Genomic DNA, 19124 nt, shown 5'->3' on the forward strand with positions numbered 1-19124 from the left:
GAGAATCAAACCAGGGCCCTTTAGAAGAACAACAGCCAAGTTAATCCCTGAGCTAAATATCAAGCCCACTGTGGGAGAACTCTATAAACTTTTGTTGTTTTGTTTTGATTTGACTTTGGTTTTTCAAGACAGGGTTTCTCTGTGTAATAGCCTGGAATTTGCTTTGTACAATCAACTGGCCTCAAACTCAGAGAAATCCAACTGCCTCAGCCTCTCCTGCCAGGATTAAAGGTGTGCACCACCATGCACAGCTACCTGTGAGAGAACTCTTGATTTTGTTTTGTTTTGTTTGCTCTGAGAGAGGATTTCATGCAACCCAGGCTGGCCTCAAACACATATGTAGCCAAGGATGACCTGGGTCTGAAACTTCCCTTCTGGAGTTCTGAGATGACAGGTGCCACTGTGGCTGGTGCCCATGGGAAAACTCGTGGCTACTCTAGGATATCTCACAAAGCTGGGAGGGCTGAGCTGCTCATCAACTCTGGGTCCATGAGCTCATTTTTCTGCACCCCACAAGTGCCTCCAGTAAACAAAGCTATTCCACACCAGATTAGTTTCAATGGTGCCTACACACTGCATCCTGTAAAGCTTCCTGTGGTGGCCTGTGCTTTGCCTCCATGCCTGTCTGTGCCTGGAGAGATCAGAAGAGGGCACAGGATCCCATAGAACTGCTGTAGCTGCAAGATGCCATATGGGTACTGGGAATTGAACCCAGGACCTCTGGAAGAGCAGCCGTTGCTCTTAACTGCTGAGCCATCTCTCCAGCCTCTTTTTACTGAGACAGAGTCTCACTAAGTTGCCCAGGCTGGTCCTCTTGTACTCTCCCTATACCCAGGTACTGGTATTACAGGCTTAGTCTACTAGGCTCAGCCAGGAGCCCCACCTAACCCAGGAAAAAAATGGACACAAAAGACTTCCCCTGTTCCCAGAGGAAAGCACCATTGCTTAGTCTCCTTTTGGAACAAACATAATTCTTTCAAAACTGGACAATTAACAGGAGCACGAATGTCTCTGCCATCCTCCTACTGGCTCAGGTCCCCAAGCAATTATGCTAGAACTCCCCCCAAAGATTCTCGTTTATGCAAAACAAAGCAGCCCACCCACATAATTAGCATCTTCAGTCTGTCACTCCAGCATGACCTTGGAAACAAACAAGATTTTACCCAACATATGAAATACTGAATTGTAAAAGAGAAGCATCACAAAGAAGACTTCTGTGGCTTTCCTGAAATAATTGTCTGTGTGGCATGCACCTTGATGGAGTGTTCTCTGCAGCCATGTAATTAAATGCCTGGGGTTGGGCTGCCAGGTCTCAGCACACTAAAATTCTGAGTTTTGCCCTGCAGGTCAAATGTTCAATCGAGTTTACTTCTATAGAAGGTGAGGGAATGTCCTAGAAGGATTGATGTTGAAGAGTCCAAATGCCATTTCTTCAAGGCTGGAGTCTCTACCTTTGTACCTAATTCCTGGAGAGTTCCATTTACAGGAAAGGGCAGACAGATCCTAAATCCCTTGTGCAACCCCAGTGGCTTTTGATTTTACCCTATTCAGTTAATTCCATCTAAGGCATCTCCTGAGCCACCCTATACTCTCAACAAAAGACAAGTTTTTCTGTTGTTTTGATTTTCTTGGTTTTGTTTGTTTGTTTGTGTTTGTTTTGAGTCAGGGTTTTTCTGTTTAACAGTTCTGGCTGTCCTGGGAAACTCACTCTGTAGACCAGACTCACAGAGATCTTCCTGCCTCTGGGATTAAAAGTGTGCACCACCATGCCTGTCAACTTTTGTGGGGGAGGTTTTTATTTTAATTATGTGTATATGTATGTATATGCACACACACACGTGCAGTACCCATAGGGGCCAAAAGAGGACGTTGGAACTGCTGGAGCTTGAGTTAAACACACTTGTTAGCCACCTGTCATGGGTGCTAAGAATTGAACGCCGGTCCTTTGCAAGAGAGAGTCATCTCTCCCGCCTCCCAGGCACTTTTTTTTTTTTTTTTTTTTTTTTTTTTTGCTGAGTTCTGGTTCCCATCTTAATATCCCCGATAATGGGCTCTAAGAGGATAAGCTATGCCCTCAAGTAGCTATTCTTCAAATCACATTTTGTGAGTTGGACCTTTCCAGTACTTTCATTGTTTGTGAACTGGACTTTCATGGAAGTTGCTGCCCCAATTAAGCACAAGGCTCCATAACAGTTTCAGGGTTAAGCCTGAGACATGCAGGGCAACAGTAAAGCTTCTGTCTAGAGTCACCCAATGAGGGGCTGGGCCATGGCTCAGCGGTAGAACCCCTACCTAGAATCCCCCAGTGAGGAGCTGGGGACATAGTTCAGCACTAGCCTTAGTAGCCATGGCAGCCTTGAGTTTTATCCCCAACTCTGCTAAAATGAAGAAAAGAAAAAGGCTTCCTGATACAGAGGGATTGTGACTGAGTCCCCTGGGGGGGCAGCTACTCCTGAACACTGGCTATGGGAGGATTAGCCAACTGGAAGAGAGCAAGCAGCTGCCTCTTAATAAAATGAGGATGGAATCGAATTTGAGACTGGATAATTGAATCAGCAAGCTAAGGTGGCTTGGGGCTTATATATTTATTTGGTCTTTTCCTCCTTCCAGAAAAGCATCTAAGTGGTTTACAAGGATATGTAAAACACCACATGGATCCAATTAAATTTGAGAGTGGGATCAGACATACTGGGAGGGCGGGCTGCCAACCCATAGCCAAGGTGGTCAGATGCCTGTTCTTGCACTTTATCCAGTCAATTTAAGACTGCAAATCCAGCCCACACAAATCATAATGATCATATGGCCAAGTACCGGGCTGCTATAAGGATCTTTTTTTAAAAAAGGTTTTTTTGGTTGGTTTTTTTTTTTTTTTTTGGTTTTGTGAGACATGGTTTCTCTGTATATCTGACAGGATTTCTCTGTGTAGCTTTGGAGCCTGTCCTGGAACTAGCTCTGTAGACCAGGCTGGCCTTGAACTCACAGAGATCCATCTACCTGCCTCTGTCTCCCTAGTGCTGGTATTAAAGGCGTGCACTAACACACCCAGCCCTCCACTTTGATGTTTTTCAGAAAGTGCCCCTCATTGATTTGGAGTTCATCAGTTCAGCTAAGCTGAAGTTCAGGGAGCTTCAGGGTTCTCCTGTTTCTGCCTTGCCAGCACTAGGATTACAATCATGTACCACAACAGGCCTTTTTAAATGTGTATGTTCTGGGGGTGGGACTCCAGGTTCTCCCAATCCAAGTTCAACATCTTTTCCAAACTTCTTTCCTATTTTTAAAAGCTGCATGGGTCGGGGGCAGCTATTGAGGTAGTTTAGTGTCTCAGAGCACTAACTGCTTTTCCAGGGAATCCAGATTGGGTTCCCAGCACCCTCATGGCTGCTACTCACAATTGTCTGTTACTCCAGTTCCAGGGGATCCAACACCTCCTTATGCTCTACATACATGAGGTACACAGTCACACACGTAGGCAAAACACCCACATACAAAAAAGAGTTTTTCATTTAATTCATTTTATTTGTATTTATTTATTCTCTCTCCATCTCCGCCCCCCCGTGTGTGTGTGTGTGTGTGTGTGTGTGTGTGTGTGTGTGTGTGTGTGTGTGTGTAGGTCAGAAGACAACTTGCATGTGTTGGTTCTCGCCATTATATGGGTCCCTGAACTCCATATGGTGTAGTCAGGGTTAGCAGTAAGAGCCTTTGCCTACTGAGCCCTCTCACTACCACCATAGCCATAGCCACCCCCACCTTAGAAAAATGGACATGAATCCTTTTGTAAGGAGATGTGGATGGAACCCAGGACATGCTCATGCTAGCAGGTGACTCACCACCAACCCACACACCAGCCCATCATTCTTTTTAGGACTTATAACCCTTTCACCTTCACACCTTGTTTTGTTTTGTTTGAGACAGGATCCCATGCAGCCCAGGTTGGCCTCCAACTCTGTGGCTGAGGATGACTGTGAACCTAGTGCTAGGATTACAGCACATTTAGTTTTATGCCACTCTGAGGATGGAACCCAGGGCTCCCTACATGATGGACAAGCATCCAACCAACCGAGACCCAGTCCTGCCTCTAAAGCTTGTTTAAAATCATTTTTAAAATAATTTGACAAAATAGTCAGAGAGAAATAAGCAGAAAAGAGACTCAGAAAAACGAATCTGTTAAAATCCGACTCTGACAGCATATGGTTGGGTAAGAATTTGGCTTAGAGTTCCTCATTAGAAAACTCAAAAAGAGAAAACTGGTCACTTCTGCTGTCCCCAGTGTCCTGAAAGCAAAGTACACCAGATGCTCCTGAGAAGCAGCAACTATTTTTGGTGCTGAGAACAGGCAGGGATTTCTCCCACGGCCTCCCAAAAAGGACTCTGTGATGTCACCCACATCTTTCCGTGAAAAATACAAAATCTTTACGGTTAAAATCTCCCCCCCACACACACACACTCTGTCTGACCTTCAATTTTCCTTCCTTCCTTCCTTTCTCACCTCTTCTTTATTTCCTTTCTCTCTTCTCTCCTTCCCTCCCTCCCTCTCCTTTCTTTCTCTTCTCTCCTTCCCCCTCTCTTCAGACAAATTCTCAGTCTGTGGCCCAGGCTGGCTCAAATTCACAGTCTTTTGCCTCCCCCTTCAGAGTGCTGGGACTCCAGGTGTACACCACCACACCTGGCCCATGGATGTCTTTTAGCCCTGTTCCATCAGAGTAGAACCTATTTCACAAGGTCCTGCCAGGAATCATGTACTCGATTGTCAATCTGAGTGCTGTGTAACCCAGGCAAGTTGTTTAACTGATCTGTGCATGTTAACTGCCCCTACCTCACAAGAATTCCTGGGTTGATGGCCAATAGCTTATGCATTTAGAATTAGAACAGTTCTAGGCAGGCAGAGTTACAGAAGTTGGCTACTATCACCATTACACTGCACAATTTTCTTGATCATTTGGAGGATGGGGTCCAGTCAGGCATGCTATCACTGAGCTTTACCCCAGGTCTGAGCTATTATTAAAATTGCCATCTTCATAATACCCAAAGGTCAATTAAGTAACTTTTTGTGTATGTGTTCAAGAGTGTATGTCCAAGCTCATATATGTGCGTGTGTGTGTGTGTGTGTGTGTGTGTGTGTGTGTGTGTGTGTGTGTGTAGGCTGTAGGCTAGAGGACAGCCTTACTTATGATTCCTCGGGAGTCATTTACTTTTTGGGGGAGGGAGGTTGAGGCACAGTTTCTCTGTATTGGTTTGGAGCTTGTCTTAGAACTAGCTATGTAGACCACAGAGATTCACCTGCCTCTGCCTCCTGAGTGCTGGGATTAAAGGTGTGTGCCACCACTGCCTGGTTCATTCACTTCTTTATAAATATTTTTATCACTTTGTGTGTCAGCATGTGGAGGTCATAAGACCACTTTGTGTAGTCCTCTCCTTACATCTTTATGTGGAATCTGGGAATGAAACATGGGTCACCAGGCTTGCACAGTAAGCACCTTTACCCACTGAACCATCTTGCCAGCCTCACCTTATTATCTACACAGAGTCTCTTCATGGCCCGAAGCTCTCAATTCCACCAGATTGGCTGCCAACGATGCCCAAGGCCCCTCCTTTCTCTACTTCCCCAGTACTGGGATTATAAGCATGCACACCAGGCTCATGTTATTTAAAAAATAGAGTCCTCAGCTGGATGTGGTGGTGCACGCCTTTCATCCCAGCTCTCAGGAAACAGAGGCAGGGGGATCTCAGTGAGTTCAAGCCAGAGCTGTTAGAAAGAAAGAAAGAAAGAAAGAAAGAAAGAAAGAAAGGAAGGAAGGAAGGAAGGAAGGAAGGAAGAAAGAAAGAAAGAAAGAAAGAAAGAAAGAAAGAAAGAAAGGAAGAAGAGAAAAGAAAATGCAGGGCAAGAACTGTACCAACTCAACCATCTCCCAACTCTGTATTAGTGTTTTTCAAATTTAATTTAATATTTATTATTATTATTATTTTATGTGCATTTGTGGGAATGTGTGATCACAAACAAGCCATTTAAATGTGGAGGCCATATGACAGCCTTCCGGGGGAAGTGGGGTGGGGGTAGGTCCTTCTTCCAGTCTGTGGGTTCTGGAGCTCAAAGCCACGACTTCAGGTTTGCATGGCAGGTGCTTTAATTCATTGTGCCACCTTGACAGCCACCTAGATTTTTGTTGGTTTGTTTTTCAATCACTATACTGACATATCTGACTTCTTTGGAAGAAAAGAGATTTATCTACCCCACCACTCTCCAGGTCCAAGGACACAGTGCCGTCATCAAGGTGGCTCTAGAGACACATGGAGGATGGTGTCACAGCTCACAACAGAAGTGTAGAAATTCCTCACGATAAGCTAATCATCCACTTGGAAGTGGGTGTGCCTGTGGAGGGTTATTTTGATTACATTAATTGATATGGAAAGACTCATGGTAGTTGTGGGTGGGACCATTCCCAGGTGTGCTGGTTCATTTTTTATACAGTGACCTGGGGAAATGAAACCTTAATTGAGAAAATGCTTCCATCAGATTGACTGATGGTTGATGTGGGAGGACCCAGCACATTGTGGGCAGTGCCACCCCTGGTGTGTATAAGAAAGCAAGCTGAGCAAGCAAGGGGGACCCTCCATGGTATCAGCTGCAGCTCCTGCCTCCAGGTTCCTGCCTTGACTTCCCACCCTGAATCCCCATGCATCTGTCAAAGTGTTACCACAGCAATGCTGAAATCAAACTTGGGTGGGAGAGCTAACAAAAATGGAGACAGTGGGCTGAGCAACAGTGGCCATTACTCTCTTCTGTGACTGTGGAGGCTGCATGACCAGCTGCCGTTGGCTTGACCTCCCCTCCATGATGGACTGGCCCTGAACTGTGAGTCAGAATATGTGTTTGTTTAATTAAAAATCCTCTTTTAAATTTTATTTTATGTTTATGGCTGTTTTTGCCTGCATGTATGTCTAATGGGGGATGTCCTTCTGTATATATGTTTCTCTTATTGGTTGATGAATAAAACACTGCTGGCCGATGGCTAGAGATTCTTATTGGCTAGCTCTGTCTTAATTATTAACCCATTTCTATAAATCTATGTACTTTCACATGGCCTTACTTACCAGAGAACACCTGGTGCATCCTATCTTCCTGGTCTCTACATGGCATCCCTTGTGGCACCTCTTTGCCTGCCTTTCCCAGAATTCTCCTCATCTCCTAGTCCCACCTATCTTTCTGCCTCTATTGGCCAAACAGTGTCTTATTCATCATATACAGAAGGACATCCCCCATCATGTGTCTGTCTATCACACATATGCAGTTCCCACAGTGGCCAGAAGACAGTGTTGGGTTCCCTGGGACTGGAGTTATAGGCAGCTGTGAGATGCAATGTAGTTGCTGGGAACGAACCCAGGTCCTCTCTAAGTGTTCTTAGCCACTGAGTCATCTCTTCAGTCCCATTGCTTGGTTATTATTGTAGGGAGGGACATGTGTGCCACTGCATGCATGTGGAGGTCAGGGGGCAACTCTATGGAGTTGGTTTTCTTTCCACCTTCATGTGGGTTCCAGGGATCAAACTCAGGTCCCAGCCCTTGAGCCTCAAGCCTCTTTACCAGGTGAGCTATCTCACTGGCCCTGTGAACCAGAATAGATCCTCGGTCTCTTAAGATGATTTTTTCAGGGTATTTTTGTCACAGTAACAGGGAAAGATACTATGATCCATCCCCTGGCCAGAAGCAAAGGAAGCTGGGCCCACAGTCCTTCCCAGATATGTTAATAATCTATCAGGCCACACCTCTATTTTGTTTGTTTGAGACAGTTCCTCACTCTGTAGCCCTCACTGGCCTGGAACTTGCTATGTAGACCAGGCTGGCCTTGGACACACAGAGATCCACCTGCCTCTGCCTCCCAAGTGCTGGGATCAAAGGTGCATGCTACCACCCCCAGCTCGGCTCCACCTCTTAAAAGAACACACTGACAAGGACTGGGGGATATACCTCAGTTAATAGAGGCAGACTCTATCCTGGGGTGGGGGTGGAGAAGAGAGAGAGGTTCCGGCACCACAATGACTTGGAACCTGTGATGCCAAGCCCCAGTGATAACTGCATCTTCTGGTGCTCTTAGCATCTGCTAACAGATTTAATCCCCATCAAAAGACTGAGAAGTGCCATTTTTCTCTAGTGCAGAGAGAAGTCAAGACTCTAGGCCTCAGTGGTACAGCCTGTAAGTAGTGGAGCAGGATCCAGATGTGCCCTCCCTTCAAGCTACATGGTCACAGCGACCATGACCTTGCTGCCCCCTCCCATCCTTTTCCTCTAAACCTGGGTCCCCATGGCCATTCAGGCCTCAGGGTGTGACTGAGACAGAACTCTACCCAAGACAGGAAGCAGCATGGGGGCATGGGGATGGGGAGTTTTGTCTATCTTGCAGATGTTTGTTTATTGAATGGCTAAATTGGTGGGCTTGTAAGTTAGAGACCAAAAGTTTTCACACATTCACAGTGAACCCCTCCTCTTGCTCCTCTGTCCCTCTCTCCCAGGAGGGCTGTCTGAGATCAGGCTGACACAGGCTTCCAGCAGGTTCCAAGAGAGTCTTGGAAAAGGGGCTGTGATAAATGAACCAGGGACATGCCTGGCAGCTGCATCTGAACCATGTCAGCAGCCAGCCCTTTGGAGGGCTTGAGATAATAGCCAGCTGCCTTTGGCAGACCTGGAGGTGCTGAGCAAATCCCAACTGAGTGATAAGCTTGTCAGGCCTTTAAAAAGATAACAGCTCACCTGGCCAGGCTGAAGGGCAGGTGAGCTGCCCTTGGGGCCTCCTCAGTTTGAGCCACAGTGCCTCTGCCCAGGAGAGCAGGCAATATTGTTGAGAATGCCCTCCCCCTCACCCATTCACACATTCAGTCATTCACTCACTCATCTATTTATTCTCCATCCATCCATCCATCCATCCATCCATCCATCCATGAGCCATCTAACCATGATCCATCCATATATCCATCTATGGTCTATCCATCCATCCATCCATCCATCCATCTATCCATCCACCCATCCATTTACCTATCCATCATTCATTGATGCATTCATTTATCTATTATCTGTCCATCATTCATGGATTTATTAGTAATCTATATTTCTATTCCTTTGTCCACACATTCAAGCACCCATTCATCTATTGTATTCATCCTTCTGTCCATCTATTAATTTATCTATCCATTACTTCATCTACCCATTCATCTTTTAATATTGCTATTCACCCCCCATCTACCCATCCATCCATTTGTATATTCATTCGTTTATCCATCTACCAATATACTCATTTTATGTGTGTATGTGTATATAGTTTTATATATATATATACATATATATATATATGCTTGTATGTGTGTATGCATGTGTGGAGGCCCAACACAGAGGGTTTTCCTTTATAGATGTCTATCTTATTTTTTTTCTGAAGGTGTCTCTAGCTGAATTCACTGATTCACTAGAATTTCTGGCCAGAGAGCTCCAGGGAGTCTCCTGTCTTTGCCTTTCCAGGGCTGAGGTGACAGGTTCATGCTGCCATATGAAGTTTTTACATGGGTTCTGAGGTTCCAAACTCAAATCTGCTTATTTGCATAGCAAGTGCTTTACTGCCTAAGCCATCTCCCCAACCCCAGTTTTTGTTCATTTTAGAAAGGGTCTCATGTAGTTAGTTCAGGCTGCTCTTGAACTGCTTAACCTCCTGCCTCTATCTCCTGAGTGCTGGAATATCAGAAATGCCTACCATGCCTGTGAGGGAAATAACACAACATGAACAAAGATCTGCAAACAAACAGCAGAGTGGAAGTTCCCTAGCTCTTAGCTGAGCCATGTTAAGGCATGGGTATATATGTGTCTTCTAAAGGCTTGGTCTGGGCTGCGGTTCTCAGAAAAGGCTGATATGTAACAGGTTCCTCCAAGGTTAAAACTTTCCATCTTGAAGGGATTTTTGTTGTTGTTGTTGTGTTGTTTTGTTTTGTTTTTCAAGACAGGGTTTCTCTGTGCTGCTTTGGCTGTCCTGGAACTCACTCTGTAGACTAGAGTAGCCTTGAACTCAGAGATCCTCCTGCCTCTGTCTCCCGACTGCTGGGATTAAAGGTGTGCACCACCACTGCCTATCGAAGGGAAACTTCCTAAGACAGTGTGTAAAAGAAACGAGCAGCAAAAGGATGGCTCAGCGATTAAGAGCACTTGCTGCTATTGCAGAGGACCAGAGTTTGGTTGTAGTCCTGGGGATCCAACGCCCTCTTCAACAGGCAGCAACATACATTCAAGTTAAACATCCAACACACAAGAATAATAAAATGAATAAATCTAAGTTTTTGTTTTGTTTTTTGTTTGCTTAAGAGACTTGAAACAACAGGATATCTTAGGGCAGGATGTTTACAAGGAGGTGACACAACAGGATGTCATAGAGCTATGGATCACCACCTCTTTAGGGGTTGAATGACCCTTTCAAAGGGATCACATACCAGATATCCTGCATATCAGATAAAAAAGTAGCAAAATGACAGTTATGAAGTAGCAACCACAAGATTTCATGGTTGGGGGTCACCATGACTTGAGGAACTGTATTAGGGAGTCATAACATTAGGAAGGTTGAGGGTCACTGTTATAAGGGGTGGAGCTTCAAGGAAGCTCCTTAACACAGGAAGCCAACAACTCAAAATAGCTTCAGGGAGTTCTGGAAACTGACCAGATTCACTAGGCCCCATCCCTGCCCAAGATTACATAGGTCGTAAAGACTCTTGAGAGTCAACTCTCAGACAAGACACGCTGCAAAGAGGACAGACACTAAGACCCAGTGCCTGGGAAAGGACACTCTCCAACCCACTGAGCAGCCTGCAGACTGTGCAGTGTGCTCCAAGTTCCTGGCTTTGTGAGTTGTCATTCATACTGGGTGGGCTTTGTAAGTAACCCCTCACCCATATGCCTGTAAGTGATCCCACTAAAGCACATTGATTCTCCAAGCTGAACTTCTGTTTGTCATCAGTCCCCTATCTATAGATGTTTGTTCACCCCAGGAAATAATTAAAAAGGGGTAAATCTTGCCAGACATGATGGTTCACACCTGCAATCCCAGCACTTGGAGGCTGAGATGGAACATTCATAAGTTCAAGGCCAGTCTGGGGCAACATATGGAAACTGACTCTAAATACAACTGATAGGTAAATAACAGAAGTGAGCCTGCCTCCTGAATAGCCATGACTTTCTGTCATATCATGTGTACCTTCTGTAGTTATTCCCAACATTTTGTTGACATCCATCATGAGCCCCCCACCAGAGGATATTCATAGGGACACACAAGCTTGGTGTCTCAGCCTAGAAACATATCTTCTTTATACATGATCCAGTCCCTGGAATTTTGTTATAGTCAAAATAAATAGAGTAACCCAGCCCTCCTCCCCTGCTTAAATGTTCCCATAGTACTTAGGGTACATACACACACTCACACACATACACATGCATACACTCACATACACATAGTAACAGTGCTATGTGACAACCCTATGCAAGGAATCCTTTAGTAGTACACCCATGGCATCCATACCAATAATTAATAAGCAATAATAGACATTTATTTCACTCCACTGAGTGACACCTTGTGCTAAGTGGTTGTCGACTAATTTCTCATGAAGAACCCAGTAAGATTAAGCCATGATGAATATTCAAGATCCGCTCCTTCCTCTTTCTTGGTAGGCTGCCAAGCACATCACTTGGTCTGTGTCATCTGTAAAGTTGCAATAAAAATTGTCTATCTCACTGCACACATACACACAGTACACATACATACCACACACACATACACACACTCACACGTATAACACACATACATACACATACTCACACAATACATACAAATAAATGAAAATGAAAAAATGAGTGAACAGGGAAGATGCTGGGTGTCATTGAGTTACAGCCTCCACACACACTACAGACACAAGTAAACACACAGCTCCATCATTTCAATAGTGTGTGAACCTGGGGATTGTCTTGTACCATATTTGAGCCAATGTGAGTGTCACAGACATGCTTGGGGATGTCATCAATTACTATCCATGCAGAGCTAATCACAGAGCTGAGCATGTGGTCTACACAGCTCCAAGCTCTTATCACACACAAACCTCGCCAACTTCCAGAACACTAGTGGGTACCCTGTTGACTTCTTTTCTAATAAATATCTTCTTTGAAATAAGTTTAAATTTACAAGAAAATTCCACAAGACAGGCCAGGTAGCACCTGCCTGGTCCTCCCTCCTCCTGCATTGTTAATGCCTTATGTATCCCCAGCACATGGATCACAACTGAACCCCCAACACTAACTGAATTCAGACTTGTCCAGTTTCTCCAGTTTTTCCACCCAAGCCCATTTTTGGGTCCAGAATCCAATCCAAGATCCCACACTGCACTGAGTCACCTCATCGTCTTAACTCTTCTCTGCTCTGGGACAGGGCCTCCACTCTTCCCTGTGACCTTGACAGCTTTGAAAGACACTACTCAAAGATTCTGTAAAATGTCTCACTAGCTGTTTGGTTTTGGAAGCCCATGTTTGCTCAGTTCTTTACGTGGAACCTCATTCCTAGATCCTCCTGCTGGTTCTTATGTTCAGGAACTTCACTGGGCATAGCTAAGGGTAGATCTTCTGTCTAGAATCCCTCAGTGAGGGTCTGGGGGGCGTGGCTCAGTGGTGTGGAGCCTACACAAGTCCCTGGGTCCCAGTACCACCACCAAACCCCGAAAAAGTGAAATAAAAGGGGACCAACACCCATGTCCATATACCCATCTCACCTGTCTGCAGGTTCACCCAGATGCCTGTTGTCTGTCAGCAGTAGCTGCAGATAAATTACTGAATGAGCAAATCTAGGATCCACAGTCATTTAGCTCTCAGCCCACAGTTTGGCTTGTTCTGTAGGCCTCCCTGCCAGAGGCCAGATCTAGAGAAGTTCATAGAGACATAAAAATGCCTGTCTTCTCAGAAAGACTCCGTTTTGATCCTTTTGTGTTGACATCAAGGACTCGTTTCTTTAATACTTAGCGGCTTTTGAACCAAGGATGGGAGCAGCTAACTGCATTTGCATCAGATAGCTGGTTTTCCAGACAAGCTATCGATGCCTCTCTAGTAGCTCTTCCTTGTAACTTCTCCTAACCTGTTATTCACCATCTTTGCTTCTTCCTCCCTGGTTTTCCCTGAGCCTCTCAGTGGTGGGGCAGTGTGACTGAGGGTTCTGGAATTATCCAAGGACTCTGAGGACTTCCTTGCCACATGGCCCAGGGAAGCTAGTAAGAACTACCAAGGGCCCAGGTTGATGCAACCTATTTAAAATGACTGTTTCAATTTCTAAAAAAGATTTATGGTGTGTGTGTGTGTGTGTGTGTGTGTGTGTGTGTGTGTGTGTGTGTGTGTAGGTGCCTTTGGAGGCCAGGAGAGGGCTTTGGATCCTCTGGAGCTGGAGTTACAAGGGATTATCCTGTGCACCCAACTTGGCTGCTGGGAACAGAACTCAGGCTATCTGCAAGAGCAGTATGGGCCCTTAATCTGAGTCATCTTCTTTGTTTTTATAATGAGTATTCATTCATTCATTCATTCATTTGGTGGGGGGGCTGTCATGGTAAATGTTTAAAGGTCAGCAGACAACTTTGGGGAGGTGGTTTTGGCACTCTGACATGTGGGTTCCAGGGATTAAATTCTATCCAGTCCTCATACTTCCTGGCAAGTGACTACCCAGTGAGCCATCTTACATATCCAAATGAGCTGTTTCAAGTTGCATCATTGTGAATGTCTCCATGTTTGCAATGGGGACCAAAAGGCCAGCCTCTGGGTATGAAGAGCAGGTGTCCGTTGGTAGTTGCAACAGGAACCCCTCTTAAGCTTACAGCCTGCAGGTCAGGTTGCTTTCTCAACCCTGGGAGGTAGGGAGTGGAAGATAAATGGTTATTTCTCAGTCTGCAGGGTCCCTGCTGCTGGAAGCCCGACTCTGGTTTAATCTCTCACCTGAAGTTTGTCAGAAGTAAAAATGAGCCCAGATGAGCTTTTTAGACACTTCCCTCGACTTACAGGAATTCAATTTCTGGCCAGGGTATAAATCTGCAGCCCTTGGTGCCCACGGTGGGGGCTGGGCCCGAGCTGCAGCAGGGGCTGGAGTTCGGAAATCAATCCCGCTGTGCGGAGAGGTCGGTGTGGGAGAAATTTATCTTCCGTGGCTGGCGGATGTGTTTGTACAGATAGCCAGGGACACCCGGGCACAAAATGAAACGTTTGCTGCAAGGAGGCTCCCAGGCAGGCTGGAGACAGATGTACACCAGCTGGGGCGTGAAAGGGAGCTACCTACTGTCCAAGGAGGCCCAGGCCAGCTGCATGGGGGTCCTGGAGAGCAGCTGATTTGCCACCCCTTTCCTACCCACCCCTCTTTCCTTTCTTCTTTCCTTTCTTTCTTTCATATTTGGTGCTGTTCACCAAACATAGGGCTTGAGCATGCTAGACCAAAGCTCTGCCACTGAGTCCCAGACCCTCACTGACAGATTCTCTAGGGTTGTTACTTCCTTTGGGTGTCTAGACCATTCATCAATTGGTTGTACCTCTGGGCATACGTTCCAAGATTTCAAACAAATGTCTAAATGCAGTCAGTCTTCTCAGCTAACCCTGGATTCCAGTTTCCTGTGTTCAAACCATAGTTCTGCTGTGTGATGTTGGATTAGTGACTTAACCATTCTGTGCCTCAGTTGCCCAGCTGCAACTAGAGGCTAAGGACAGCACAGATCTCAGGGACTCTGAAGCAGCTGTTTGCTTATTTAAACACTTCACCTCTGACATGGCACGGCACGGTTCAAGACCCGGTCTCCATATAAGCAAGCAAAAGCTTCCCTATGCAGGGTGGCACACAAGGGATGTCATAACTGTTTTCAGAATAAAAATAAATGGATGAGCCTGGCATAGTGGTAATAGTGGTGCATGCCTTTAATCCTGGCACTCAGGAGGCAAAAACAGACAAGGTCTCTATGAGTTGGAGGCCAGCATGGCCTACATAGTGAGTTCCAGGCAGCCAGGGAAACACAGGGAGACCCTGTCTCAACATAAACAAACAAATAAGTATTGCTGGATGGGTGTGACCTAGAGTACAAAAAAAAAGGTTGGGTAACCTGAACTTAATTTTTTCCCCAATTACACTGTATGTATATATGTATGTATTTATGTATGTGCTCATTTTTGTGGAGGTCAGAGGACAATCTGGAATCAGTTCCAGGGAATCAAACATAGGTGGACTAGCTTGGTGGCAAGTGCCTTTACCTATTGAGCCATCCCACAGGCCCCTGAGTTGGCTCTGCAATACTAAAAGTGGGCAAGTTGTTTACCATTTCTGAGCCTAAGGTTCCTCATTTCCCAAACAAGGAAGCAGGTGACAGTACAGTTGATGGTTTGCGGATGCAAGGAGCTAATGTATTCTGAGCACTTGAAGCTCATGGGATGCCTGAGGCTGTTTTTCTCACAAAGGGGGTTAGGACAGCAGCTCCTGAGCTCCCCAAATTCACACACAAGCCAAGAAGAGACAAGCAAGGAAGTGACTGCAAAGAGTATGACAAGTGCCAGGTAAGGAGTGCACTGGGATGAGTGAGCAGGGCCAGCCAGGGCCAGCACCCTGGAAGAGCCGGTAGAATAGCTGGAGGTCTCCAGGTAGGAGGACTGAGCTCTTGGCAGAGGGAACAGCACCAAAGGTCTGGTGGGCACAGGACACCTGCTCATCCCAGGAGCGGTCACTAAGCACCTACTATACACTTGGTACTGTCCTAGGCTCCAGGAATGCAGCCATGAATGAGATCCCTGACTTCCTCAGGGTTCTGCTCTAGCAGAGCAATCCAAAAGTTATTTAATGATGAGCTGAAGATTGAACTAGGGGTGAAGATGGGGGTGAGGTATGGGAAGTGAGCTAGTATGTTCTCCATTTTTTCCTCCAAACCTAATTTCTCCTCTGCTCTATTCTCTGTGCAGGAGGCCTGTGTGCATCAATTTTATTACTGTAACAGAATGCCTGAGGCTGGTTAATTTATAAAGAAAAGACATTGTCTTAATTTTACAGTTGAAGAAGATGAAAGACAAAGACCAGTTGGGTAGTTGGATTAGCCACAAGGTCCCCAGTACCACCCTACTAGCCCTGAACTCATGTAGCCCAGGCTGGTTTTGAACTCATGGTCATCCTCCAGTCTCAGCTTCTCCCAGCACTGGGGTTAGACACACAACACTATACCCAGCACTTTATCAAGTATTTTTGAGCAGCTGTTGGTTGATTGGCTTTGGAGCCTGCATAAGTTTCCTTTCACAGCCCAATCTCCACCCACAGCCACACTGGGTGTTAAGACATGTGTGCTTCTGCAAGGGGGACACTGTCTACCCCATAACTTAATTGAGGCAAAGCAGCCAAAGAAACACAATTCCACACATTCTTTGTTCTTTCCCAGGTCTTCCAAAGCAATTCATGTCCAAGGCAGAAAGCTGTGGCCCAGCATTTGCCTAGCATGCATGAAGCCTTAGGATCTGTCCCCAGGACCCAAAGAGAACTACACAAAGACAGAATGCAGTTGCAAGAGAGTGGGCAGTGATGGCCACCTGGGTCACTCGAGCCCTTTGTTAGTAAGAATGGGCCATTTGAAGGGAAACTCGATCCTGGCAGAGCTAGGGAGCAGCAGCTCCCAGGCAGAGAAGCCCTCTGCCCCTCTGCTCCTTTGCGGATGACAGCCAGGGGGAACTTGTCATTGTTCTGCCAGGTGGCTGAGCCCAGAAGGGCCTTCAATCAGCAGGCGTTGTGGCCAACTGCACCTGTGTCCTGCACGCCCACTGATGGAGCTCTGGCAGGCACCTCCAGGCTCAGCGTTCTAGAGACCAGCTCTGCAAGTGGTAATTGCTTTATCACCCATGTTCCTGCCAGGCACACTGCATGCAAGGCTCAGGCACACAACCTCACCCAGTGTGTGTGGACAAAGGCATAGTGCCTCCTAGCCCTGTGACTTTGGGCAAGCGACTTCAACCTTACTGTGCCTCTATTTCCCTCTTTGTAGGGAAATAGAGCTTGTAGAGCTTTTGGCATGTCTTAGGTGACCAGTCTCCATTGCCAGGGGATGCTAAGGTGTGTCTTAGAAGGAAGATGCAGTGGCAGGAGCTTCTGTGTCCTCCCAGGCAGAGAAGGAATCACCAATGCTAGATGGCCCTCAGGAGGGATTTGAAAATGAGGAGATGGGTGAAGAGTAACTATGGAGGCAGTGAAGATTGGAGACTGTCAGGTGCCACCAGGTGCTGGAGTTGTGGCTTGGCAGTTAACAGCACTTATTGCTCTTGTGGAGGACCTGAGCTCAGTTCTCAGCTCCACATCCAAAGCCTCACACCTGCCTGTAACTGCAGCTCTAGGAATAAAGTGCCCTCTTCTGGCCTCTTAGGGCACTGAACTCACATAACATTCCCACAAACAGACACACACCTACATACACACACACACACACACACACACACACACACACACACACACACACACGTGTTGGCTCCCCAAGGTTGGGCAGGGAAAAGATGATATACTGGCTAGTTGCACCGAACTCACATAACATTCCCACAAACAGACACACACCTACACACACACACACACACACACACACACACACACACACACACACACATGTGTTGGCTCCCCAAGGTTGGGCAGGGAAAAGATGATATACTGGCTAGTTTTATGTCAACTTGACAAAAGCCAAAGTCATCTGAGAGGAGGGAACCTCAATTAGGAAAATGTCCCCATAAGATGTGGCTGCAGGCAAGCCTGTAATACATTTTCTTAATTAGTGATTGATGGGAGAGGGCTCCATCCCATGGTGGCTGGAGCCATCCCTGGGCTTATGGTCCTGGGTTCTAGAAGAAAGCAGGATGAGCAAGTCATGAGGAAAAAGCCAGTGAGCTCATCAGCTCACTGGCTGCAGTTCCTGCCCTGCTTGAGTTTCTGTCCTGAATTCCTGTGATGATGAACAGTGATGTGGAAGCATAAGAAACACTTCCTTCCCAAGTTACTTTGGTCATATTGTTTTGTCACAGCAATAGCAACCCTGACTAAGAGTCCAAAAATTGGAGCCACTGTTCGGGACACTTGGAAGTGGAAGACTGCACTAGAGAGAAAGGGAAGGGCACAACAGCCCTTCCAGGTTCCCCTTTCTCCAGCCTGCAAACTCCCTCTACAACTTTCCATTGCCAGAATCTAGCACAAAGTCAGGGAACAAGGACACTTGGGAAATGTAGTTTTCATGGATCTATCCTACAAAGAATCACAGAAAAGGGTCTGGCATGGACACCATATACACAACCTGTACCTAGAACTGACAGCCCAGATTTCTGCTCTCCACAGTTGTCCAAACTAAACTACCCTCCATAGGACATTCACCTGTGTTCACATCTCCAAAACAAGACTTGGAAAGAAGACAGATAAAGTTCTATATATAAATATATATATATATAAAGTTCTTTTGTTTATTGTTGTCTTTGTTTTTGAGACAGGGTCTTTCTATGTAGTCTTGGCTGTCCTGGAACTCACTATGTAGCCCAGGCTGGCCTCGAACTCCGAGATCTGCCTGCCTCTGCCTCCAGAGTGCTGAGATTAAATTGAACACCCCAAAGTTCAATTTTTTAAAATGTTTATTTTCTTTTTTTAATGGGTATATGTGTGTCTATGTGAATGTATGTCACATGAGTGCATGTGCCTATGAAGGCCAGAAGAGGACACCAGATACATTGGAACTAGAGTTACAGGCAGTTGTGGGTGCTGGAAACCAAACTTGTGTCATTAGATCAGCAAGCAGTCTTAGCTGCTGACCCATCTCTCCAAGCACCATCCTTCTTGCCCATAGTGAAGAATGAGGCTGAAAAACCACCACCTCCAAGAAGCTCTTCTTAATTGCTCCCTGAAAGCAGAACTTTGCAAAAAAACTTATTTTGATTTATTACAATTATTTGTTTGTTGTGTACATGCACATACACACTGTCTATGGTGTCATCACAAGTGACCCAACTTGCTTGTGGAGATCAGAGGGCAACTTTACAGAGCTGGCTCTCTCCTTCTACCTTCTTTGCTGCCCCAGACCTTCTTAGTCTCCTTCTTGCTGACCCTTGTCATG

At 46.0% G+C, this 19124-nt stretch overlaps 1 protein-coding gene across 2 annotated transcripts in view; it reads right to left on the reverse strand.

The window, feature by feature from the left end:
* Olfm2 (olfactomedin 2) overlaps nt 1-19124 on the reverse strand; it is a 67144-nt gene that overhangs the window by 7920 nt on the left and 40100 nt on the right. The window lies entirely within an intron of this gene.

Source organism: Phodopus roborovskii, unplaced genomic scaffold (assembly GCF_943737965.1).
Source record: "Phodopus roborovskii unplaced genomic scaffold, PHOROB, whole genome shotgun sequence".
Lineage (NCBI taxonomy): Eukaryota > Metazoa > Chordata > Mammalia > Rodentia > Cricetidae > Phodopus > Phodopus roborovskii.